Genomic DNA, 26,389 nt, shown 5'->3' with positions numbered 1-26,389 from the left:
AGTAAGTCATTGTACAGAAACAACAAAAACTAAAATGTGGTTGTTCCCTCCCCATCTTTAACCTAGTGATGGTCAGAAGCAAATCTGTAAGCCTCCAGAATGCACAATAGAAGACAATCTTGGAACAGACTCCATCAGCTCTGCAGCCACTGCCAACCCCAACTGCAGCTCCTGGTGGTTTCCACAGTTCAGTTGTTTCCTGAGCTCTTCTGTTCTGAGCTGGTGGATGTTGCCACAGCAGTGGTGGGGACTAGTGCAGCTCAGTGGCGTAGCGTGGGGGGTGCAGGGGGGGGCCCGGCCGCACCGGGCGCAACATCTGGGGGGTGCTCGCACTCACAGCTCTCTGCCCCTACCTGGCTCACTCACTCTCTCACTGCAGTGCTGGCTGTGCGAATCCGATCTGAGCCGCCGGGTCGCCGCCCACTGTGGAGGGGGTGGGTGCCAGGTGTGCGGTGCGGAGAGAGAGCGAGGGACTATCTGGGGGAGGGACAGTGCAGCGGCCGCCCAGCACAGCGCTGAGCGCGGGAGAGAACCACACCAGACCAGACCAGGCAGCAGCAAGAAGAAGCTGGCAGCGGCGGCAGGTTAGGGGTTAGGGGGCGCAAATTACTTGCCTTGCCCCGGGTGCTGACAACCCACGCTACGCCACTGGTGCAGCTTCGTGTGCAAAGCAATCAATGTTGGTCTTCACAAAGGCAGCCCCTGCCTTTTAGTGAGGCCTACCAAGAAGTCCTGCTTTGGCAGCCAGAGCTTCATTCTGCTGAATGTGGTACAGTCATACCTCATGTTACGTTTGCTTCATGTTACGTTCTTTCAGGTCACGTCCCACGGCAACCCGGAAGTACCGGAAAGGGTTACTTCTGGGTTTCGCCACTTGTGCATGTGCAGATGTGCAAAATGATGCCATGCACATGCGCAGAAGCAGCGAATTGCAACCCACGCGTGCGCAGGCGTGCCGCTGCGGGTTGCGCTCTTTTCATGTTGCAAACAGGCCTCCAGAACGGATCCCGTTTGCAACCAGAGGTACCACTGTACTCCTGAAACCTCATAGATATCCTCTGGGTCATTTTCAAATACTTCTGTAAGCAGTGCTCTGAGCAAGTCAGTCTATTCTGGATTGACTTCTCGGTGGTGAAATCTTTCACACAATCCAGGAAGCAGGTTTCTATCCGTTTGTTATATGTCCCAAGAAATTCCTTGAACTGCTTGATCTGATCAGATTCTGATATTTCTCCAGCCATATTTTAGCGCTCAGATAACTGCCACATCACCTTCGTGCTGGAGACGGATCCGCACCGGAGGACTTTAGGATAGCTTTACCTTCCATCTCCTCACAAAACTTTTTAGGAGCGACATGGTGGCTCAGACGCCTGCAGGTTCTGCGCTGCCTGAAACGGCAGCGTGGGACTTGCGTCTGCCTACTGCCTCTCCCTCAGCCACCCTACAACTGAGGGGGGGGGGCAGTGGAAAAGCTCCAAGCATCGAAGAGGTTCGCCCCGCCCCCATGGGCATGGATTGCCCCGCCCCCAGCTGCAGGACACGCCCCCGCACCAGGCACCCAAGCGCCTAGCTACGCCACTGCCTCCATGAATTTGTTCCTGCCATCCAAGTGCAGACCCTCTAAATGTCCTTATCTTCCAGGGACAGTCCTGGATTTACAGAAGTCGCCCCGGTTTCTGATTTGAATGTCCCGCTTTTCCCTATTTTCATTGGAGAAATGTTGGAGGGTATGGAGTTATGCAACCCCCGAGCCAAGGAGATAAGTAACTATACAACCTTTAGAAGACATCTGAAGGCCGCCCCGTATAGGGGAGTTTTTTAAAATGTTTAATGTCCCACCTTTAGCATAGGAATGGTGCCTGAGTCTCAATCCTTCTCCCGAAACAGCCCAAGCAAGTTGGTATGCATCTAGATTTGTCTCTTTTTTTAAAGGGAGCGCTTTGCCACACTGCCATCTAGCGGTAGATTGCTGAGGTTAGTTTTTCGAAAGGAAGAAAATGGAGGCCTTAGAAAGGCAGTACATCTTGCTCTTAGACTACACCATCTTTCCTCACCTTGCTGCCTTCCAGATGTTGCTGTGCTGACTGGAGGTGATGGGAGTTTTAGTCCCAAACATCTGGAGTGCACCAAGTTGGGAGAAGGTTGGACTGGACAGTATGTATGCACATTCAAACAGTGTGTTATTCCTGATGGACAGAGGAATAACAGAGTCAAATCCAAAAGGAGAAGATGTTGTTGTTGTTAATGAAGATGATGATGATGATGATAACGGTATCTATTCAATGAAACATACTAAAAATGTATCCTTTGTTTCCTTGCTTTCTAAAAAAATTCCCAAACCGCTACAGCTTCCACTTCCTCTTTAAAAACAAACAAACTCTAGTTAATCATCGTTAGGGTTGTTGCCACCTGACCCAAGATACAAGTCTTGGAATGCTCTTTTCTCTTTTTAATCGCCCCTCGATCCATAGAAATTAGCCGGCAAACATTTTTACAACATGGAGAGAAGCATTATATAACCTGCTGGTGTTTGCAAACTGCTGTTAAGGCCACAGAAGCAGATTGGGGGGGGGGGTAGGGGAAGTTGGCAGCTTTCTACACCTCACATCCTTATTTAGCAAGAATAGGGTTGACTTTCTGATTCCTGACCCTGGCAAAATGCTGCTCCCATTTTGCACTGTGGGGGGGTTCCCTACACAACACGACAGTTCCCCCCCTCAGTGCATGCATGGAGAGCTCAATCTTTCTGTATATTATCTTTTCGGTGCCTGCTAAATACATTCCTCTTTCATCAATATTTCTAAATGGAGATCTTCATTACAACTGGTCCCTGGTATTGGGTTTGAATTGATTTTATGTATGTGCCAATAAATATGTGTGCATATGTTTAGCAAGTGTTTTAATTCTTTTTATCAATGTATGCTTTTATTGTACTGTAAATTGCTTCAGGATGCCTCATGGAAAATTATTATTATTATTATTATTATTATTATTATTATTATTATTATTATTATGGACCTGGGCTGCAGTGGGGCACTGCACTCCCCCAGTCCTCACTCTAGGGTCCCAATCCAGACCTCTCTCTCCTGCCCTCCTATCTCCCATGCAAACACACACATAACACAGTAGCAAACCCTGTGCCAGATATAATGTGCAGCTTGGTCCACAAAGACTTTTAAAAATGGTCTTCAGAGACTGGCATATGTTTAACCAATTTCCTCCCGACACCAGGTTTCGTGATTTGTGAGCATAGCATCATTTCAGATATCAGGGGGTAAGGAAAGATTTTCAGCCATGTTTCCAGACCTATTTCGTGTTATGTTAAATATTAAATTGCAAAGAAAGGACATCTATTTTAGGAACATAGAAAGCTGCCTCATGTGGAGCCAGATCATTGGTCTATCTAGCTCAGTATTGTGTACTCTACACTGGCTGGCAGTGGATCTCCAGGTTTCCAGGCAGAGGACATTCTCTATCCTGCCTGGAGATGCCGAGGGTTTGAACCCAGGACCTTCTGCATGCAAAGCTGGTGATCTGCCACTGAACTATAGTCCTTCCATTGGCTTAAGAGCATTTGCTGCATTTATAGGTTAATGCCTTTTAATAGTGATAGGAATGTTATCAACACAGATCAAATGGCAGTTGTCCTTGCTTTTCAGTACTTGTAGCTCTGGCAGCCAGAGGGATGCCAAGTCTTTTGCAGCTCAGATCATGAGGTGTGAGGTGGTGGGGTAGCTGGCAAGTCTTCACGTCAGTTCACCAGTTTGCATTTTAACGCATGTTCCTCTCAACATACACATTGTTACAAGCAATTCCCCCTAGCCCAATGCGTCGCTGAATTATTTATCTATTCATTTATATACCGCTTTCTGGCCAAAAAAAAAAAAAAAAGTTTACAGTTCTAAAAATGAGTTGCACAAGCCTTAAAACATACACATCCATCATTACAATGCATAATAAAGCAATCTCATTAAAACATTAAAACAGAAGCATTAATCATTAAAATACGCCGTAAAAACTACCCCATTAAAAGAACGCTGTGATAAAAAGGAGGAGGCTTGTATGTTATTTTCCACTAACAAGCATTTTTATGCTCACTCTCTCCCCTCCAATAGATGAAAATGTTGGATGTGTTTTCCGGCTGAAGAATCTCATTGCAAAATTCAGAGAGGTGCGAATTTTGAAGGCTAGCTGTATTTCATTTCCTGCATTGTTTTGGGACGTGTGAATGCTCGGAGGCAACAAGGCTTCTGAATACGAGTTGCAGGATGTTACAGTGCTCTTGTGGTCGGGTCCTGTTTGTGGTTGGCCCCTGTGAGAACAGGATACTGGATTAGATGGGCCTTTGGCCTGACCCAACAGGGCTTGTATTACCTTCTTAAGGTTTGCATCAACATGCGAACCAAACCGAATTCCTTCTCCCATCCCTAGGCAGAGCCTGGGTACTAAGGCGTGGCATTTTGAGGATCACAGAGTGGAGCCTGGTGTTTTCCCTTGTTTATTTTTCATTATAGTTATCCCCCAGCCCCCTATCCTTTGTGATTTGAAGGGTGCCTTATTATATTGTACGCTTTCTCGGGCATTTTGTAAATGGAAAGGTGTGTGTGCGTGAGAGAGAGAGACAGAGAATAAAACTGATTTGCATAAATAATCAGGTGGACCAGATGGAGGGTTGTGGCTGTTGATTCCTTCCTTTCTTTCCTCCTTGGTTGGCTTGCCACTTGCCTTCCACCCCGCCCCTCTCTAATCGCTGATCCAGAAAGTCAATGTTGTTAGAGGTATTCATGGAGGAGGCAGAGAGGAGCCTTCTGCAGCATCTCAGACACGGTGGGCACAACCCAGAGAGTAGGAAGCAACCCTTTGGTGTGAGAATAGGAGTGGGTTCCACCAGGGACACATAGAGTGTCCCTGTCTTCAGCCACGATGTGACGGAGGGCACATATCACGGCAGCCGTTGGCTTGTGTGCGTTGACTCCCTTCGATACGCACAATTCCATGCCATATTAGCAACCCGTTTTCTCATGCCGTGACAGGGCAGTGTGTGTGCCTACACACACACACACACACACACACACACACACACACACCCCGCCCTAGTATATGCCTGCATTGTTGTGGTTGGTGGTTTTGAAGATTTCCCCTCACCAGAGGACAAGGAGGCTGGCTGACACAGTGAGCTCTTTGTCTGGCGGTGTTGCCCGCCTGTCATACAGCTCCAGTCATCCTCGTTTCCTAGCCATCTTTCACAGAACACAGAGACTTTGTGGGGAGCCGCCTCGGAATTTTAATGTGCCTGATTTTTCAAGCCGGAGACTCAAATAATAATATGCACAGCTTGTGTCCCTTTGCTGAGCCCATTCCCTTAATGCAACGGATAAACAAATAAACAGAACAATCTCCTAAACGCAGAATGGGGAAAGAATGAAAGGAATGGTATGGAGCGCTCTCAACAAACAGAGGGGTTCCATATTCCCAAACTCTGGAACTCTCATTTCTCTTAGGACACATGCCCTCCCCTCTCCACCTCCATGCCAGAAGCCTTCCTTAGTAGGAAATTGGTGTCTGGATCTATCGATTTCTGGTTCTCCCATTTTCCCGATCTTAAATTCAATTCTCCGCATTTCTGCAGCAATTTGTGATTTTTGTTTGTTTGTTTAATTCCTTATGAAAATTCTTCAGGGTTTGAGTTGAAATTTATCTTAACGTACACATTTTTCCCAAGCAAGTTTTGACTAATATTTATAGTTTCCCCAATACAATGGATTTTTGTATGTTGTTTTCATTAATATTTATGTATATGCACACATTACTCTTCTATATGCATTTTTGTACACACTGATGAGCTGGAGAAATACAATGAAAAACTGGGGAATGTGTAGATTTGAAAGATGGCCGTGTTTCAGTTTGTGCATTGTTTCAGAAAGGGAGAATTTGGTAAGTTTGCTTTTAAATGAGAACTGAGTTGAATTTCTCCCCTGCCCCTTGGGGTTCCTGTCACAGAAGCAGAGACAGCAACAAAACAGAGTGTCGTGTTTCCTTGGTAGAGCCAGGACTTGCTCAGTCTTTTGGTAGAAGGAAATTGAATCAAGGAGCTTCTAGGTGGTTGCTATTTTCCAGTGGGATTAAATCTCATATTGGCAAATTCAGGTTGCACAATTCAAGTCAACATGGCAATCTTGCTCAACAAACACACTCCCCCAAAACAACAGCAACAACACCAGATCAGGCCTTTTGGTGATAAGGAAAGGGATGGGAAGTTGCACTAGAAATTCTGGGATAACGATTGCTTGATGCATCATGTATCACCCCCAGAAGCAAATCAGCATTAATGCTCAGTAAATCATCAGCATCTTCTAACCTTCCCACAAACTTTGCGCCAACCAGTCAGGATGAATGCTCAATAACCAGGTCATCTGGAAGCAATATGAGAGTGGGATAGCTGGGATAATTTGTTCACCATGGACCATCCAACTACATCTCCCCTTCTTCTGACTTACGTTCACTTTCTGCACTGTCCATTCTCTGAAAATAGGCTGCAATCCTATGCATACTTACATGGGAGTCAGCCCAGTTGAGCTGACTTCTGAGTGAAGATTTGTTTATTAACTTGGTAGCTTGACTTTCCACCAAATGGTGCTGAAGCAAGTAGTAGTTGCTTTAAATGTATGGTGTAGATGTGACATCTCTTTACCCCTTGATTGTCTCTGAGATGGTGTGCAACCTTAGGTGTTTGTGAACACAAGGAAATAGGAATCTGTCTTATACTGAATCAGACCACTGGTCCATCTACTCTATTCCGAACTTTAAAATGGAAAGCGTAATGCTGGTGATCAACAAAAGAGGTTCAAAGACTCTCTCAAGACAAATCTAAAAAAATGTAGTATAAACACTGACCATTGGGAAACACTGGCCTGCGAGTGCTTCAGTTGGAGAACAGCCTTTACCAAAGGTGTCATGGGTTTTGAAGACACTCAAACTCAGGACAAAAGGGAGAAATGTGCTAAGAGCAGCCTTTCTCAACCTGTGGGTCCCCAGATGGTAGTTGTAGTCCAACAACATCTGGGGACCCACAGGTTGAGAACCGCTGGCTAAGAGGAAGGCACATTTGGCAAATCCTCACCATGATCAGCTCCCACCCAGAAACCTATGTCCCCACTGTGGAAGGACGTATGGATTCAGAACTGGCCTCTACAGTTACGTATGGACTCACTGTTAAAACTGTGTTTATGGAAGACAATCTTACCCGGCTATGAGTGATCGCACAAGAAGAAGAAGACCATCTAGTTCAATATTGCCTTCAATGGCTGACAGTGGCTCTCCAGGATTTCAGTCCCAGTATTACCTAGTGATGCCTGGGAATGAACCTGGGACCTTCTGGCTGCAAAGTAGATGCTCTTCTACTGAACTTCAGCCCTTCCCCATATCATCAATGCATGTTGGACTTCACAGCAGAAGGAGAGACAGAGACAAAGACAGAGACAGACAGACAGACAGACAGACAGACAGACAGACAGAGAGTGAGTCCTTGCCTCAAGTAACTTACAGTCTCAGATTTGACAGGGATAACTGAAAGAAGGGGCAACATTGATAATTTACAGCACTGTCTAAGTCACTGCCGGTTTAGCCATCCTACTAGTTACCGCATGTAATTAGTGGCATAATAAAAATACAAAATTAGGAATTATGATAAAGTATGAATTACAGCTTCACAAATTGCTCATTACAACATCATAAATGAGCAGACTGTGAACTTCAGTTATTACAAGTCAGGAACATTTTTCAACACCAAGCAAAGTTCACTAGGGTTCTCAAACAGTACACATTTTAATTCAAACATTCTTCAAAGAGATGAATGTGCCGAGCTGGTTTCAGAGTTTTGCAAGCCCCACTGCAAATCTCTCTGGTTCTTGAAACGTGGTCATGGATCATCTCCTAAAATGGCCTGATGGTTTTTATAATCATTTTCTGAAACGTGTAAAATCTTGCATTTTGTTCTAATCAGTAGCCATTGTTGTTCCCCATGCGGCTAGCTCAGAGTTTGCTGGGAAATGGCACGAACATGGCTTTGAGTCAACCTGACACCTTGTAAACTCACAATCTACAGTTTTGTCTCCCGACCAAAATGATCAAGGGGAGGAAAGGTTGCAGCCTTTGATACTTTTCAGTTTGGAGAAAATGTAAGAGTGAGGTGACACGAGCTGAATCTAAATATATATATTTTAAAAAACTGTGAAAATGCTTTTTAAATAAAACGTTTAAAAATATATATTGAATATATATTGAATTTGCCATTAGCTCACTATTGCCATCTAGTGTCATATTTGTACAATGCACTTAAAATGCACTTAAAAGATTATATTTGCAGCTATATAGCTGAGTCCACAATATAAGTTTCTGATGTGCAGGTCTTCCTGCTTTATACCTGCTGAGAATGACAAGGTATATGACCCTCACCTGAATCTCATAGCTCTCCTGACAGGTGATTTGGTCTGCAGCCACAGTGTGGAAATAAAGGAGGAAATTGCCCTCCAGATGCCAGGCACTCTATTATTCAAATTAGGTCCCAGTGTTTTTCTTACAATACCCTTCTCAATGAATTAATCAATTTTAATCTAGCATGTAAATTCTCAAAACTTTCTTATTTGTTAATTTGAGCAACTACTGCTCTCACTTCATTACAAACAGTATTTCTACCTGCAACACACTTGAGCAAACCTGTTCCTCTTCCTTTCACAGATATTTTGTTGCCATTTGCAACTGTAGCTGCCATTGATGAGTTATCCTTTAACTCGGGGGGGGGGGGGATTAGTATCAGATGTCATGTGCATAGAAGTTGCCGAATCAATTAACCAACTAGAAGGGTTACTGTTAAAAGCACCAGTTTTCCTATAAGTTGATATTGCTGGATAGTTCTGATGAACTGCAAAAGCATTTTTATTTTGCTTTCTGTTGCCACCCTGGAACTTTTCTTTATTAATGCCGCTTTGTTTTGTATTATTCCTTGCAAATGAAGGGGGAAAAACTTTTCTGCTTGTATATGTTGATAATATAATTTTGATTACTGAGAACAAACAAGATTGTACAAAAACAAGATTGGGTGCAGGCCTGGCCAGGACATAGATGTCTTGACTGTGACAAAGGTGACCTGTGTGCTTGCTTGCTTGATTAACAACTGTTGGGAACTTCAAGGTACCTGTTCTCCCTTCTTATGGTCTTTATATTGGACCTGGAGACTCCAATAGAAAGCATTCCATGCCAAGAAGAAGGGCAAGTGGGCACCCTATCAAATGACAGGGCAGGAGCTACACGGAGCAGGGCCTTTTCACTGGTGGTGCCCATTGTATGGCTCGCTCTTCCCAGACCTGCTCTCTTTTGGCCTGTATTTTGGAGCATTTTACTTTAGGAATATATACTTTAGGTTTTACTTTAAGAACTGGTTGACAAGTCTTATCAGTCGCTGATGTATGAGTGGAATTTATCTGCTACTGTTCTGGGCTCCTGGTGAACCAGGGTTTACACTAGCGTAATAGAGTTAGCTAGGACGAAGGAAGGGATACAATTTGTGAGCTTTCTCTGTTATCTGCACAGCAGAGGGTGTTCAGGGGCTGAGCTGAAGCGTTTCCTGCTGGTTACCTGCTTTCAGCAATAGGGGTCGCTGTTTGGTAGTACCCGATTGGTTAGCTGTCAGATTCTAGAGCTTCCTATTGGTGGCTCTTAGGTAATTCCAAAAATACAGAGTCCATTAATAAAACCCAGTGTTCATTCATAAAGCAGTAATATAAATCTCCATTGCTACATATTGGGTGTGTATTTCAGCGGTTGAACGTACAGGTTTATGGCCATGCTGTAGTGTAGTGCTTATGCGACTGTGAATAAAAGGTGGCTGGGCTCATCATCCCGGGGTTTGCGGGGAGAGGTGACAAATCTGATTTCCAATAAGTGCCCCCCCTTATTTCCATTACAAGTCCTTGAGTCTGTACTCTGAAGAGTGACACCAGGGACCTAGAAGGTGCAGGGATTATCAGTCCAACCCCTGCACAGTCTCATCAGGGCTGACCTAAGACAATTGGAGCAATTTGGCCAAATTTGACTCCATGGGCCGCTCCTAAGGCCCCCCCCACACACACACACCAGGGCACTCTAGATGGATTTTATTTATATCTATAAGATTTTGCAGACTTTGGCTGTGAACTGGGGCCCTACAAAAAAAACAACCCTCAAGTTTGGCCTCACTGCTTCAAGTTGGGCCCCACTGGCTAGCCCTGAGTCTCATAGTTGTTGGGCCTGAGTTGCCCTGCCCTCGCATGAAGTATTAGGTTTGCAATGTTGGGAGAGGGGAGACGGTGGCACTGGGGAGATGGCAGGCTCGTGAGGCCCCCTAGATTTAGAGGCCCAAGTTGCCCTGCCCTCGCATGAAGTCTTTGCAACCTCCCCTTTTGCATCCAGGCCAGGCAGGGGTGTTAGGATCATCCTACTCATGTGCAGGACCCTGGCAGAGACACATGCCCGACTGGCATGTTCTCTCCCTCCTGGTTGGTCGTTCAGGAGCTTCAACAGCTTTCTCCAGCCCGAACATCACAGCGACTGACACCAAGAGGCATCAGCACACTTAGGGATCCTGCAGAGTATTTGCAGTTTGCGTAACAGAACTCAGTAGCACAGCATTTTGGCTAATCTACTTTTATTTACATATAATACACTCAGAGCATTCTGATTTAGCTCCTTCCTCTTTCTCATCAGACAGCACAGAGAAAAAGAACAAAGGACAATAGTCCCACTGCACGGAACACAGTAACACCAAAACACCCTGTCTCCGTCACTTCCCACACTGTGGAATGAAAACATACACCGTCACGTGATAGACAACAATCCCATGACTGCAGACACGGAGCAAGAATCCTAACAAGGGGTTCCTGAGTATCTGCAAACAGCTTCCATGAATCTATGTGCACTTTCAGACAACATAATTGCAGTGGGCATCAACCACCACTGCTCTGTTTTAAAAAGCTGGAGGAGGGGAAATAAAGGAAAAACAAAGTCCCCTCTCCCACCTGCCACTTTCCACCCAGCCAGAAGAAGTACCAGCCCAGGAGGGCTTTGGATTTGGCAGTTTCGCCGCCTTGGGTTCTTCCTCACCTCCTTTGGATAGCTCTTTGAGAGCAGTAGTTAGTTAAGATGAGAGTTTGTGCTTTTTGTTTTGGTATGTCTGAAATCATGCTGAAGGTTTCAGGACTTCCAGGTCACCTCCGCTTACATTGCACAGCCTGTCTTTTGCTTGATTCACAGAGAAATCAAGACTTTAATATTGCAGCTGCTTTGCCTGTTTATCTCACATGTACCTCATTTTCAGAGTGTTGGCATTTTGAAATGTGCAGGATGAGAGACCTGAAATTGATGCAAAACTTAGGGAAAGGTGAGAGCCCTGTTCAGGGAGGGAACACCCAGGGAACATACATTTAAAGTGTGCTGAGCACACGTTTAAATCCTAGGAACTGTATAGTTTGTCAAGGGTGCTGGGAACTGTAGCTCTTGGGAGGTAAACTACAGTTCCTGAGATTCTTTGGGGGAAACTATAAGCTTTACTTTTTTTCAAAAAAAAAATTATTGGTTTTCCAAATTTAAAACAAACATATCAACAAACATAAAAAGAAAACATCAAAAAACAAGCAAACAAACAGACATATATTCTAACTGTAAGAATTCCACTTTTGTTAACATTGTTAGGTGACTTCCTCAAATCCCCCTGGCTGAGTTTCCATATAAATCATTGTAGCAGTTTTCCAAAACAAATTTCTCATAAAAATTACATAGTCCAATTAACATCTTTCTTTCGTTTCATTTTAACTTTTATCCATGGTGTTCTACAACATCACATATTTAAATCCTAGGCCATTTTGGTGCTCACAAGTACCGTATTTTTTGCTCTATAAGACTCACTTTTTCCCTCCTAAAAAGTAAGGGGAAATGTGTGTGCTTCTTATGGAGCGAATGCAGGCTGCACAGCTGTCCTAGAAGCCAGAACAGCAAGAGGGATCGCTGCTTTCACTGCACAGCGATCCCTCTTGCTGTTTTGGCTTCTGGGATTCAGAATATTTTTTTTCTTGTTTTCCTCCTCCAAAAACTAGTTGTGTCTTATGGTCTGGTGCGTTATATAGAGCGAAAAATACGGTAATTCTATTTAAGTTATCTTAACATATTTAACTAAATAATCATTAAATTTCTTCCATTCCTCTTGATACTCCTCTTCCTTCTGGTCGCGGACTCTTCCGGTCAGGTCAGCTAGCTCTGAAAAATCATATTCATCTGCCATTCCTCCACTGTTGGTACTTGTGTTTTCCAATTTTTGGCCAGCAAAATTCTAGCAGGAAACCATGAGCTTTACATGTGTGTTGGATATGCTTTCAATGTATGGTATGGTTGTGACCTCAGTGTATAATGCTTTACCCGGACAGGAATGGACCCAGGGTTTCTACTAGAAGCTAGTATGGTATAAGAGTAATACTAGAAACAGTTAATATGTCTTAAGCATAATAAGGAAGACAGCAGATTTTTCAGGACACACACAAAAAATTCTGGTGCACAAGAAAGAAAGAAAAATTGCCTCTTGAACAATAAGAAACAGGAGATCAGCAAGGAAGATAGTACGGTTGCCTAAGAGAACATGAGGGGGAGGTATTGACACAAGGGGCACATTGCTAAAAATTAAATACATCCTTTCTTCACCTTGTGCTTACTAAGGAGGGCAGGGAAGAGATATCACAACCAGACAGGCATTTCCCTGGAGACGGTCTGAGGCTGAATGAAATCAGCAGAGTGTTGGGGAAAGGGAGCAGGAAATTAGAACCTCTGTAGACCTAGGAGGAATGCACTTCCCAGAATCCTCCACAAAAGAGGCAGAGGGATAAAGGACTCCTTGGTCAATTTATCCAAAAGCAGGAGGGTGCATGGCTAGGAGTGTAGAGGTTGGCTCACGGGCTAGATAGCCAACCTGGGAGCTTTCCTACCACTCAATTGCCACCATTCTGGTAAGCTTTGTATAAGCTTCTTAAATAAATGGAAAGAGCGTAGCTTATGTCCCTTAGGATAGTGGCATGTGAACCAATAATATTAAAAGAATAACATGGCAGGGAAGCGACAGTACAAACTCAATATATACATATGCATGGCACATGATCAGTGTGCATTTTGAGAGGCGCGGGAGCAAGCATTTGGATGAAAGGAGGTAAAATTTCAAATTATTGGTTGGCCACTGTGAGTACAGGATACTGGACTGAATGGGCCACTGGCCTGACCCAGCCCATTTTGGGTAGTGTACAATGTTTGTTCCTATGTTTTGTTTGTTTGTATACCAATACAGTGGTACCTTGGTTTAAGAACAGCTTAGTTTATTAACAACTTAAATTAAGAACGCTGCAAACCTGGAAGTAGGTGTTTTGGTTTGTGAACTTTGTCTTGGAAGCAGAACATGTTCCGTTTCCTGTTGAGTGTGTTCCCTTTGTAAATTGAGTCCCCCGCTGCTATGGGAAAGCAAACCTTGGTTTAAGAACGCTTTGGTTTAAGAATGGACTTCCAGAACGGATTAAGTTTGTAAACCAAGGTACCACTGTAAATAGAATAAAATTCAATACTTTGGGAGGAAATAGCAACAGGCATTGAGGCGGATGTTCAGGACCCCACTTAGCAGAATGCGCCAGAAGCCTGCCTTATGTGCCACAGTCCTGGCTTACCACATTTTAAAATAAGTGAGGGTATATACACATTACCATCTGAAGGAAAGAGGGAGTGCTGTAAGATAGGGTTCCCATATTTCAAAACATGAAAATCTAGACAAAAGTTGTTTGGGCCAAAGTTGTTAAACTGTTTGACACTGCTTGTGATGCCTTGATCCTGGCTTTGTCCTGGAACTTCCAGACGTATGGCAACCCTATGTAAGACCATGAAGTCCATACTATAAAATGCCCTTACTGTACCACTAGGAAAGCCAGACATTCCCTCATCATGGCTGGAGGATCATGCTGCAGCTGAGAGGCCCCCTGTTGCACCCAGCTAGCCATCACCGAGTCCAATCCCCTTCTGCTTCCTAGTAGAAACAGATAAAAACCTACTCACTGAGTCTAGGCAACTGAACTTGCCGGTGAACCCAGTATCCCCTTCCAACGCAAAGCATGATTTTCTATTGCATTTTAATTGTTTCTCTTGGAGTTTGATTCAGTGGGCCTCTTAGGAAGCCTCTCTTCTTCTTCCTCTGAAAAAGAAGGACAAAAGTACAACAAATCACGTGAAATCAGTCTAAATCCTTCTTTTCCTCAGCACAGTGGGGCTTGGTGGGGTGGGGAGGGGTTGGTGGTTGTATGATAACGACAGCTATTCTTTGCAAGGCTTTTTTTTTTTGTCAGTAGTGAGGCAAAAGACAGGCAACTCTCCCTCCAGCGAGACCACAGGGTTTTGGCAAACAGTCACCACAAAAAGAGGGGACGCTGTGTCCTTCCAATATGGCAGGATGCCTTGGGGGTGACCGCAGGCTCCTGAGGAAAGGGTGCCAATAACTCAAGAAAGGATGCTTTGTTCTGCAGCTCAAAACACTTCCAGTGCCACCCTGGGATACCACTTCTCTCCCAAATCAATGCGGCAAAACATCTCGCCTTTATTTTATTTTATTTCCGTACGTTCATAGCACACCTTTCTTCCCTCATGGAAACCTTGGGTAGAATATATCTGGTTCCTGGGACACCTCCTGTCTGGGCACCATCCGGAGCAGCAACCATCTTAGGACACATTCATAGTGTACCTTTAAGGCACTAGGACACCACTTTAAACAGCCGTGACTTGCCCCAAAGAATCCTGGGAATTGTGGTTTGGTAAGGGTGCTGAGTGTTGCTAGGAGACCCCTGCTCCACTCCCAGAGTTACACATTCCCAGAGTGGTTGAGAAGTCAAGCCCTCTTTCCCAGAGAATTCTGGCAGTGGTGGGCGGGGCACAGTGGCGTAGTGTGGGGGGTGCAGGGGGGGCCGGCCACACCGGGCGCAACATCTGGGGGGGTGCTCGCACTCACAGCTCTCTGCCCCCTGCTAAAATCCACGGGTTAGGGGGCGCAAATTACTTGCCTTGCCCCGGGTGCTGACAACCCACGCTACGCCACTGGCGGGGCAGGAAGCAAAAGTGGGCGGGACAACAAAAGTTAACTTTGCCATTCACTTCCTTTCTTCACAGACTCACCCCCCCTTTACCGTATTTTTTGCTCTATAAGACTCACTTTTCCCCTCCTAAAAAGTAAGGGGAAATGTGTGTGCGTCTTATGGAGCGAGTGCAGGCTGTGCAGCTATCCCAGAAGCCAGAATATCAAGAGGGATTGCTGCTTTCACTGCGCAGTGATCCCTCTTGTTGTTCTGGCTTCTGAGATTCAGAATTATTTTTTTCTTGTTTTCCTCCTTCAAAAACTAGGTGGTTCTTATGGTCTGGTGTGTCTTATAGAGCGAAAAATATGGTACCTCACATGTGCCCACTCAACGGCTTCGATTGGTAGAATTGGCCCTACTACAGGTGCCACATAATACTTGTTCTGTATCTGTAAGAACTCCATTGTTTAGTGCAGCAGTGCCTACACTTTGAAACTCCTTGCCGATTGAAATCAAGCCTGCACCTTTGCTGTAAAAGCCCAACGAAACGCTAGAAAGTTGAGCTGATTTTAATCTGCTTCAGTATTTCTTTTTAAAAGAATTTTTAAAACATTTATTCAAAAGTTACAATACAATGTATTTTCAATCGCTATATTCCCCTCCACAGACACCTCTGTGATGATGGCAGCATTATAATACCCCGCTCTTCCTCAATAAAAGATACCTTTGACACAATCTGGTCTCCCTCTTTTCCTCTGTTTTAATATTTTAGCTTTTGTATACTTGAAAGCATGGCTGTGATTTCCTCCCCTAGATTTTCTTGTTCTATCTTTTCTGTAAATTTCTTTGAGGTCTTTAAAAAACCCAAACACACACCTTCAAGTGGTATATGAAGTTTATGAGTTAAATAATAAATAAATAAAAGATCAAATCTCACCTCAGCTAGACTTATAAGGCAGCCATAGGCAGGTGCACTAAGTTGGGCCCAACATTTGGGGAGGACGGACTGTCGTGTTTGCATGATATCACACACATGACTCCCTGCCCTTGTTGAACCACACCTGCTGGGACGTGTGGGCACCTGCCAGGATGCTCTGGTGATTGTGGCGGGGGGACACAGAGGGTGAAAATCGCCCTCTAAGTCTCCCGCCCCCATCCTGTGGGCCAGTGTTTTGGCGATCGTGGTGAGGGGTGTGGAGGGTGAAAATCTCCCCCAAGCCTCCTGCTCCTGCTCCCGCCCCCACCTGGCGTGCTGGGCAGTGGGGGGGGGCAGGCCCCGCAATATTGTGGCAACTCAGCCTCCTGTCTCAAAATATTGAGGAGGTTGAAGTCCCTTCTGCCCCCTATATCCGCCACCCCTGCTCATAGGCAAATCACGGTCTCCCAAAGTATTCTTCTGCCTTTCAGACTCATTGTAGGGCTACTGAGGTAATGCAAAGTGCTTTGATCCCTGAATAAGAGCTGTATCAAAATGTAAAGTATCTGTATTAGTTGTAGCATTAAACATTGAACAGACTTGTCCAGTCTGAGTAAAAAAAACCAAATCACAGTCAAGTTATTCTCTGTACAATTAAAATTAGCTTAGCCCAAGGTATTGTAATATTCTGTTTTGTTGTGGTGGTGGTGGTGGTTACATTTACAGTGGTATCTCGGGTTAAGTACTTAATTCGTTCTGGAGGTCTGTTTTTAACCTGAAACTGTTCTTAACCTGAAGCACCACTTTAGCTAATGGGGCCTCCCACTGCCACCACACTCCCACCGTACGATTTCTCTTCTCATCCTGAAGCAAAGTTCTTAACCCAAGGTACTATTTCTGGGTTATAGGAGTCTGTAACCTGAAGCGTCTGTAACCTGAAGCGTCTGTAACCTGAAGCGTATGTAACACGAGGTACTACTGTATACCCCACCTTTTTCTCGAAAGAGCTCAAGGTGGGGCACATGGTTCTTTTCCTCCCGCCTTATTTAATCCTCACAACAGCCTTGTGAGGTAGGTTAGGCTGAGAGGCAGTGATTGTCCCAAGGTCACACTCTGAGTTTCATGGTCGAACAGGGGTTTGAACCCTGGTCTCCCAGGTTCTAGTCTGACACTCTACCACACTGGCACAATATGTGTAGGAAGGAAACGGCTATATTTAAGCTCTGATAGATGAGTAGTTTCTGCTGCGGTTGTTACTAGTGCTGCCTGTTCCTGTTGTCAGCCGTGTTCATATGGTTGCTTTTATTGCCATTCATGATCCAAACTGTCTTGGAACTTTTAACTGAAGGACAGTATAGAGAAATGATAGGTCAGTGGTTGGAAACCCAGGGTCAAATGCAGCCCTCGAAGCCTTTCTACCCAGCACTCAGAATTCTCCCCAGAGGCCACACAAGGTGGTTCTAGACGCAGGAAAAAAGACCACTATCAATAAGTGAGAAATTAAATCGTTATAACAAAGAAAGAAAATGCTATGGAAAATCGATTAGAATATTATTTTTTTACTCTCCAGCATCATCTGGTATTGCAGGTTGCATTCAACATGCTTTTTTTTTTTTTTTTGACTAGTGTAACTGAGTCCTTAGTCCATATTAAGGCCACACTCTTCGGCCCTGCTTCACGCCCCAAGTATTTGTGCCTGGCTGGAATTTGTCCTCGAACTCTTGCAATGCCTCGATTGTCTGAATGCTGCTCAGTCCAGTTTTAGAGGATATACTGACCGGTCCTTTCATGTACGGGTCAGGGTTCAGGTCCCAACTGCTGTTGACTGTATGAGGCCACATTTATACACTCACTTCCTGAGGTATAATTAACTGTGAATTGTGAGGGCTATCCAACTTTAATGGAAGAATGTGTTATTATTGCCTGGCATTTATCCTCTAGTGATGGGAGAGGAGGAGAAAAAGGCCCTAATTATCCAAGGGCTCATTTCCTCACTTAAAAATCTCCAGAATCTGATTGGCTCCTCGATTCTCTTAAGCAAACCTAAGAGCCATGCAACCGACTCTGATACCTCAGCACAAGCGACTCAGCAAACAAGCGACCCCTTGATTCCATTCTTGCCCCCATCCTCCCTAATGTCATCATAAATATCCTGGCTGCCTTCTCAAGCTGGATAAATGTGGACGTTTTACCAGTCTCCTCCATTTTGCTCCTCCAAACCATGTCAGAAATATACTGTACGTGGGAGGAAAAAGAGCTGATCTGACAACCATTTTAAAACACTGCTCCATTTGGCAGATTTAAATGCTGTTTTAAATATAGGCTGTGATAGAACGTACAAAAATAGCACTGAAAAATATCCTGTCATGTTCCATATTGTGAGGAGCAAAAGAACTGGCCAGCAAAGCGAAATATTCAATTTTAAAACACACACACACACAAACACACTGCCTTCCTCAGTGCACATTGAAGAGCCTTGTAGAAACCTAAATACTTTGTCTATGCGATGCCTGAGCCCCCTTCGTACAAATGCCGTTCCCTGCTAGGGATAAGTGAGTCTGTTCATTTTGGTTTCTCTCATTTTTCTAGTCTGAAGTTCAGTTCCTGGCATTTCCACATCAGTTTGCATTTTTTAAAAAACAACAGAAAACCTCATGAAAATTCACCAGCATTTTAGTGCAAATTTCTCCTAATAGTCTTGCCCACAATTTTGCCCCCTAAACACCTTTTAACCCTGCGGGACGCAGGTGGCGCTGTGGGTTAAAGCCTCAGCGCCTAGGACTTGCCGATCGAAAGGTCGGCGGTTCGAATCCCTGCGGTGGGGTGCGCTCCCGCTGCTCGGTCCCAGCGCCTGCCAACCTAGCAGTTCGAAAGCACCTCCGGGTGCAAGTAGATAAATAGGGACCGCTTACCAGCGGGAAGGTAAACGGCGTTTCCGTGTGCGGCTCTGGCTCGCCAGAGCAGCGATGTCACGCTGGCCACGTGACCCGGAAGTGTCTCCGGACAGCGCTGGCCCCTGGCCTCTTGAGTGAGATGGGCGCACAACCCCAGAGTCTGTCAAGACTGGCCCGTACGGGCAGGGGTACCTTTACCTTTACCTTTAAACACCTTTTTGCAAAGCAATCTCCACAGATAAAACGCATTTATGTGTTATCATCACCAGTATATGTATGCACATTTTGACGTCGTATATTCATTTTTGTATAGATTATCTTGCAAAATTCAGAGAAGTGCAAATTTCAAAGGATGGTGGTGTTCAGTCTGCCTATTTATGTATTTAATAAAATAATTTATTTATCAAAACATACCATCTCAAGAAGTGTGAATTAGTTAGGTTCCCCTTTCAATGTGAACTGAACAGAATTTTTCTCCCATCCTTGCTTGGCTGTTTCTCTGTGTGAAATTCATTGGAGACCATGTATACACTATCATATTCTCTGGTTATCTCCCGCTTGGACTACTGCAATGCTCTCTTTGTGGGGCTACCTTTGAAGGTGACTCACAAACTACAATTAATCCAGAATGTGGCTACCAGACTGGTGATTGGGAGTGACCGCCAGGACCATACAGGTTAACACCAGTCTTACATTGACTTACATTGGCTACAAGACCTACACTGGCTCCCAGTATGTTTCTAAGCATAATTCAAAATGTTGGGGTTGACCTTTAAAGCCCTAAATTTCCTGTATGCTATTTTGCCTGATTCACACATTCTTTTGCAAGCAACTTCCCCCTAACATAGCGCATACGCCAAAATATGCATTTTTAATGCACACTTCCCCCTAATATACACATCTCTGTCCACATGGCTGACTGGCAAACTACATTGTAAAATCCAGAGAAGCACAAGTTTTGAAGGATAACTGTGTTTCGCTTCATGCATTGTTTAGGGAAGAGCAAATCAGCAAAGTTTACAGTGATATTAATGATATCAATAAAATGCAAATGGAACCATATTTATCCACCATCCCTAATCAATTCTGTGGCTAAGTAAGGATTCGAACCCAGGTCTTCCCAGTCAAAGTGCACCACTTGATGAAGTGCACCACACTGGCGCCAACTTTACCCATAATGTGCAGGGGGTTTTTTCCCATCAGCCCAAAAGGATGGTACATGTTGATAAGACAATGCCAGAAGTATCAATGCACATATTGGTGTTTTCTTTGGATCTCAGCCTTCCTGAAAAACCCTTTTGCTTCCCTTGATGTTCCTCAGAGAGTCACTCAAAGAGGAACGTATGATTGCCTTTCTTTCCTTTCTGCTTTAGGCAAAATATGATGGCAAATCTAATTAAAAAGCCAGCCCCTGGCTCCCTCGTCTCTCATATGCATTGTTTCTACCGCCACATGGCCTCAGAAGTCAGCCATTAAACCAGCCCATGCAAAAAATAAATAAATCAGGGTGCTCCCTTTAAACCAGGCTGTTTGTGGACTTTATATTTAAACTCATGTAAGCAGGTTCCCTCTTAAACCAAGGAGACAGCTGAAGGGGCCTTTCCCGAAACAACCAACCTGTGCCAGCCAATCGTGTCGCAGGGTGCATCTGCTCCTTGGCGGTTAATCACCAGATGAGCAGAGAGATTTTGGCTTGAGGGGTGTTGAGGGATTTGCTTGTATGTTTTACACTTGGTTGCATAAATTAGTTGGCACAGACAACGGCCCCTTTTCATTCTGGGCTGTTGCGCATGCCCTGCTGCTACTCTCAATGTCTTGGGTCCCAGGTCGTCTCTTGGCAAGAGGGGGGCGGTGTGGTGTTGGGGTGAGATAATGAATCAGGAGCTTTAAGTAGGTTTGGCTGTGTGACCTACATTACAGAGGAGCAGTCCTCTATTCCAAGCCCAGCATAAAGTATTTTTTTAAATGAAATTAAAACCCCCAAAAGGGAGACTCATTGCTTATCAACAGTTAGTGCCTGGGCATCCGCTACAATGCACCATTGGTTACATTCTCCCCCCCCCCCCCCATGATAATGACCTCATTGCTTATTGACACCAGGCAGGTCCCTTCATAGTACAGTGGTACCTCGGGTTACAGATGCTTCAGGTTACAGACGCTTTAGGTTACAGACTCCGCTAACCCAGAAATAGTACCTCGGGTTAAGAACTTTGCTTCAGGATGAGAACAGAAATTATGCTCGGGCGGCGTGGCGGCAGCAGGAGGCCCCATTAGCTAAAGTGGTGCTTCAGGTTAAGAACAGATCTCTGGAACGAATTAAGTTCTTAACTCGTATACAGTGGTACCTCAGGCTACAGACGCTTCAGGTTACATACACTTCAGGTTACTCACTCCGCTAACCCAGAAATAGTGCTTCAGGTTAAGAACTTTGCTTCAGGATGAGAACAGAAATCGTGCTCCGGCGGTGCGGCCACAGCAGGAGGCCCCATTAGCTAAAGTGGTGCTTCAGGTTGAGAACAGTTTCAGGTTAAGAACGGACCTCTGAAACGAATTAAGTACTTAAGTACTGTATCCTTTTAAGCTCCCTCTGAAAGCATTTCTGTTTAGGCAAGCCGTACCCAAACATGTAAGAGCTGACATGTGCTTTCATCCGTTTCTAGCTAACAGTTGGTATCAGTTATATTTTGATTTTTTTTCCTTAAATACCTTCTTTTAGCTTTGTTTTCTATTGACAATCTTTAAATTAGCTATGTTTTTCTGCAAACTGCTTAGAGGTTCTATTTACAAGCAAGCGGTGTATAAATGTCGTTAAAACCAGGACCTTTTTTTCTGGGGGTACTCAGTGGTACTCAAGTACCGGCACCTTCCCCAACCAAAAAAAGGAAAGCACTGGTTAAAATGCATTTAAAAATGCATTTCTATTTAAATCACAGCAAATGTTGTTATTTATTGTGCATCTATACATGTAAATCAGCACGTGCAAATCTTCTGCAAATATGTGCCTTCTTTTGTCCTGGTGGGACACTCAGTGAATCCAGGCAACTTGTTGGTCCAATGAAGGGGTAGGAAATCCTATGGATCCACATACAGATGGGGGTGTAATTTTCATAAGGAATGCAGCTGGGGAAGGAAAGGGTTAAACCTCATGTTGCTACACACAGTAATCCTGATGAAAATTGGGAGGCCCTGTCCTTAGTACAGTGGTACCTCAGAAGTTAGGGACGCAGGTGGCGCTGTGGGTTAAAGCCTCAGCACCTAGGACTTGCCGATCGAAAGGTCGGCGGTTCAAATCCCTGCGGCGGGGTGCGCTCCCGCTGCTCGGTCCCAGCGCCTGCCAACCTAGCAGTTCGAAAGCACCTCCGGGTGCAAGTAGATAAATAGGGACCGCTTACCAGCGGGAAGGTAAACGGCGTTTTCGTGTGCGGCTCTGGCTCGCCAGAGCAGCGATGTCACGCTGGCCACGTGACCCGGAAGTGTCTCCGGACAGCGCTGGCCCCTGGCCTCTTAAGTGAGATGGGCGCACAACCCCAGAGTCTGTCAAGACTGGCCCGTACGGGCAGGGGTACCTTTACCTTTACTTTACCTCAGAAGTTAAACAGAATCCATTCCCGTAGTCCGTCCGACTTCGAAAATGTTCAGAAACCAAAGCACGGCTTCCGATTGGCTGCAAGAAGCCCCTGCAGCCAATCGGAAGCCTCGGAAACTGCATCAGACATCCATGTTCCAAAGAATGTTCGCAAACCAGGATATTCACTTCCAGGTATGTGGCGTTTGGGAGCCAAAACATTCAACTCGCAAGGCGTTGGTCAACCAAGATACGACTATATTTAAATTTGAAAAAACACAGAGAGATGAAGCTACATGCTAAGGCATGGCTGAAGAACCCTTTCCAGGCCGAGGGCCACATTCCTTTCTAAGCAACCCTCTGGGGGCCACCTGACTTTCCAGGTCTCAGCTCTTGACTTTGTGAAATAATAGACAAATATACCTAAGATATATGTAGAATGCTTTTATTCACTCCCACCCCGACACTTGGCATAAGAAAGGCACATTTTCATGGTGAAAGGAGGCTTCATTTGTCCTAAGATCAAGGTGCTGCGATTTCAGGTAATTATTAAAACTGTGGGGAAATGGCCAAATGGTTTTTATTATCCAAAAAGCAGGCCCTCCACACCTCTTTCTCTCTCTCTCTCTTTTAGTTGTTAAGCACTAGGGCTGGCCAGAGTCCAGGGCTGGCTCTCACAATGCATATACATCACTTGATTCCTAACATGTTATTACTGCTTGCTAGATGACTTGCAGTTGAACACTTAAGCCAATTCCCGGGCAAAGCATTGCATTTGAGGCAGCGCCAGGAGATATGAAAGTTCTAACCTGAGCCGTGCGAGACTTGCAACATCTCATTCACACATGCAAATTATCGCTTGATGCTGCAGTCAGCAAGCACGATGAGCCCCGCCTGTGTGAACTGCATGTTATACTTTCCCTGGTTATATCCATACTACATTACTACAATGTTCTCTACATGGGGCTGCCATTAAAGACAACCGAGAAATGTCACAATGCAGCTATTTTCTAACACCAGTTCTGTGCTATTTGCATTGGTAGCCTAATTGTTTATAGGGTTAACCTTTAAAGCCCTGATTGGTTTGGAATAGAGTTATGTGAAACACCCTAGGGATGGATGAACCTGTCAATTTTGCTTCTCTCCATTTCTCATTCTCTCCCCCACCCCCCGGTCTTAAATTCGCCACATTTCTGTTAATTTCATATAATAAACACATTTATGTACGCAGTTTTGACTAATACACCTATTTTGCAAGTGGTTTTCCCCAATTTAATGTCTTTTTTTCAAGCTATTTTCACTAATATGTTCATTTTTGCAAACATCATTTGGCTGAGGTACTGCATTGCAAAATTCAGATAAACGTGAATTTTGAAAAATGACCGCGGTTCTTGCATTTTTCAGGAAATGCAAAACGGGGAGGTTTGCCTTGGAAATGTGAACTGAATCAAATTTCTCCTCCATCCCTACTCTGCATAAATAAACCTGCCAGGCAATACAACCTGGTCTACTGTCAGGACCCATCAGACTGCAGAGGTCCAGAGAAAGAACTTTTCCAGTGGTAGATCCGTATCTGTACTCATATGACCTTGAAGCAGATGTTTTAAAACCTTCATAATCTGCTTGGCTTTCTACTGAATTTCATGGTTTTCTGCTTCTGTAACATTTTGGCTGCTTCTGCTTATTGGTTATTTCCACTTTATTTGCTCCGTTTACAATTTCAGCGTGTGTTCAATATATTGTATTGCTTGGTTTCATGTATATTGTGTGTTCAATATATTGTATCGGGGGTTTTGAGAACAATCTTGCGAGGCTTTGCCCTTAAAGGCAGGATGTAATAACAAAGGCAACCAATGAAAAATAAAATAAAGTGGTCCATGAGCTCAGTTAGAAATCATGCTCCAAATAAATAAATAAATGCCAATAAGATCTGTAACACTGTATTTCTTCTTTGATTTCTATAGGCAAATGGGCAGCGTTGGACCCAAGAAATTGCAGTGCTGCTTGTACCCCTCTGGCAGAAGTTGGGATGGGAAACTGCCTCCAATGAATGCTGTTGGAAGAGTGTTCAGATGGATCTTGGAAAGTTCTAGTTCTAGCTCAAGCTCAGCGTGTCCAAAAGGAATTGCTTCTTCTTCACATTCATCCTTTTACAAAATGGACTAGTTCAGTTTATATTCAGTTTGCTGTTCAATTCAGGTTCATCCAAGTGATCCTCGGTGATCCCACTATTCAGAATGCTTCAAGCAGCTGTGCTGAAGTATAGAAGAGAAAGGAAACATCAAAACACACACAGACACACCAGAATGTGATTTTTAAAAATCATTTATTTTCCCCAACCATTATGATCTTTCAGCTTAAAGGCTCAAAGAGGATAAAGAGGGTTTTTTTAAAAAATAATAATATGCATGAACTTGAAAATGAACTAGAAATTTCATTAAACTTATTTCATGTTCCATTCACCCAGCAATTATGGAAACTACTTTCAGGTGTAATATAGAAATTTGTGAACTAATTCAGTGAACTTAGGCCTCATCTGCACTATACATTTAAAGCAGTCACTTCAGGGCTGCCAACTTGAATAAAATATTGTGGGTGCCCAGGTATGCCCTGCCCTGCATAATCAATCACATGATGCGGTGCACACACATTATTTGAATGGCAATGACCCATCAACTTTGGGAGCCCCCAGCCCCCTCACATATATTATTGGGGGACCTCAACCCCTAGGAGTTGGCTTCCATGAGCCACTTTAGCACTCATGGCTTTCCCCAAAGCATGCTGGGAATTGTAGTTGGTTAAGGGTGCTGAGAATTGTTAGGAGACCTGTAGCCCCTCACCGAACTACAATACCCAGAGTTCCCTGAGAAGAGAGATTAATTGTTAAAACTATTTCTGCACGGTTTACGTGTTTCATTGTCTTATTCCTGTACAACTATTTATTTATCACTATAGCAATTTATCTCAGTAATAAAATTTGTTTGAATGGTGATGCAAGTCGTACCTTGGTTTTTGAACAGCTTAGTTCGCGAACGTTTTTGGCTCCCGAATGCCACAAATCCAGAAATGAGTGTTCCGGTTTGCAAACTATTTTTGGAACCTGGACATCTGAAGGGGCTTCCGATTGGCTGCAGGAGCTTCCTGCAGCCGATCAGAAGCTGCGCTTTGGTTTCCAAATGTTTTGGAAGTCGGACGGATTTCTGGAACGGATTCCATTCGACTTCCAAGGCACGGCTGTATGGGATTTTAGATTCCGGACTTAATAGCCTTATGGGTCTCTATGTGGGTGTTTAGATGGCAATGCACATTACTGTACTTACTTCTTAACATTTAGACCAGCTCTGCTGCATCTGTGGCCCTCCTTTTCATTCTATGGTGTGGGACCTTGGAGTCTGCCCTTAAGTCCTGACAGCAGCACTGGATTCAGGTTGTGATGTATTCGCCCGTGCATGGATTATTCTTCATCCAATTCTTCATGCCAGATTTCTGATAACAGTATTAGCTTATAAGAGGAAAAATGGATTACTCTATGATTATTGATTTTTCCTAAAAATATTGATTTATATTGATAATTTCATATTTTAAGCGCTATATTGCTCTTATTTTAATGGAATTTAGAAATTTAAGGTTTGAGATGTACTTGATTTAAACGTATTTTAATTTATTAATTTTACTTTGTTATACCTGTTTTGCAGTATGATTTATTGAATATGGACCTATGGCCGTAATAAACTATCTATCTATCTATCTTCATCCAATTATATCATAATGTCCAAGAAGACCAAACAGATACAAAGTGGAAAAGAAATATTAAATAAAAATGCATTATTGGGCCGAATTACCAGCAATCTGTATATAATATTTGGATTAATTCTGTTACACAATTGCATGCACATAT

At 44.1% G+C, this 26,389-nt stretch overlaps 1 long non-coding RNA gene across 1 annotated transcript in view; it reads left to right on the top strand.

Annotated features, from left to right (window-relative positions):
• Nucleotides 1–25,483, top strand: part of LOC310831827 — a 90,661-nt gene extending 65,178 nt beyond the window's left edge. Inside the window, exon 3 of the long non-coding RNA XR_014557998.1 lies at nt 24,456–25,483. This is a non-coding gene — a long non-coding RNA (uncharacterized lncRNA). The remainder of the gene's footprint in view (nt 1–24,455) is intronic.
• The last annotated feature ends 906 nt before the right edge of the window (nt 25,484–26,389 follow it).

This window comes from Podarcis gaigeae (genome assembly GCF_964106915.1).
Source record: "Podarcis gaigeae genome assembly, chromosome: 14".
NCBI lineage: Eukaryota > Metazoa > Chordata > Lepidosauria > Squamata > Lacertidae > Podarcis > Podarcis gaigeae.
Note: the sequence above shows the minus strand (reverse complement) of the source record. Positions and strands in the feature narration are given on the sequence as shown.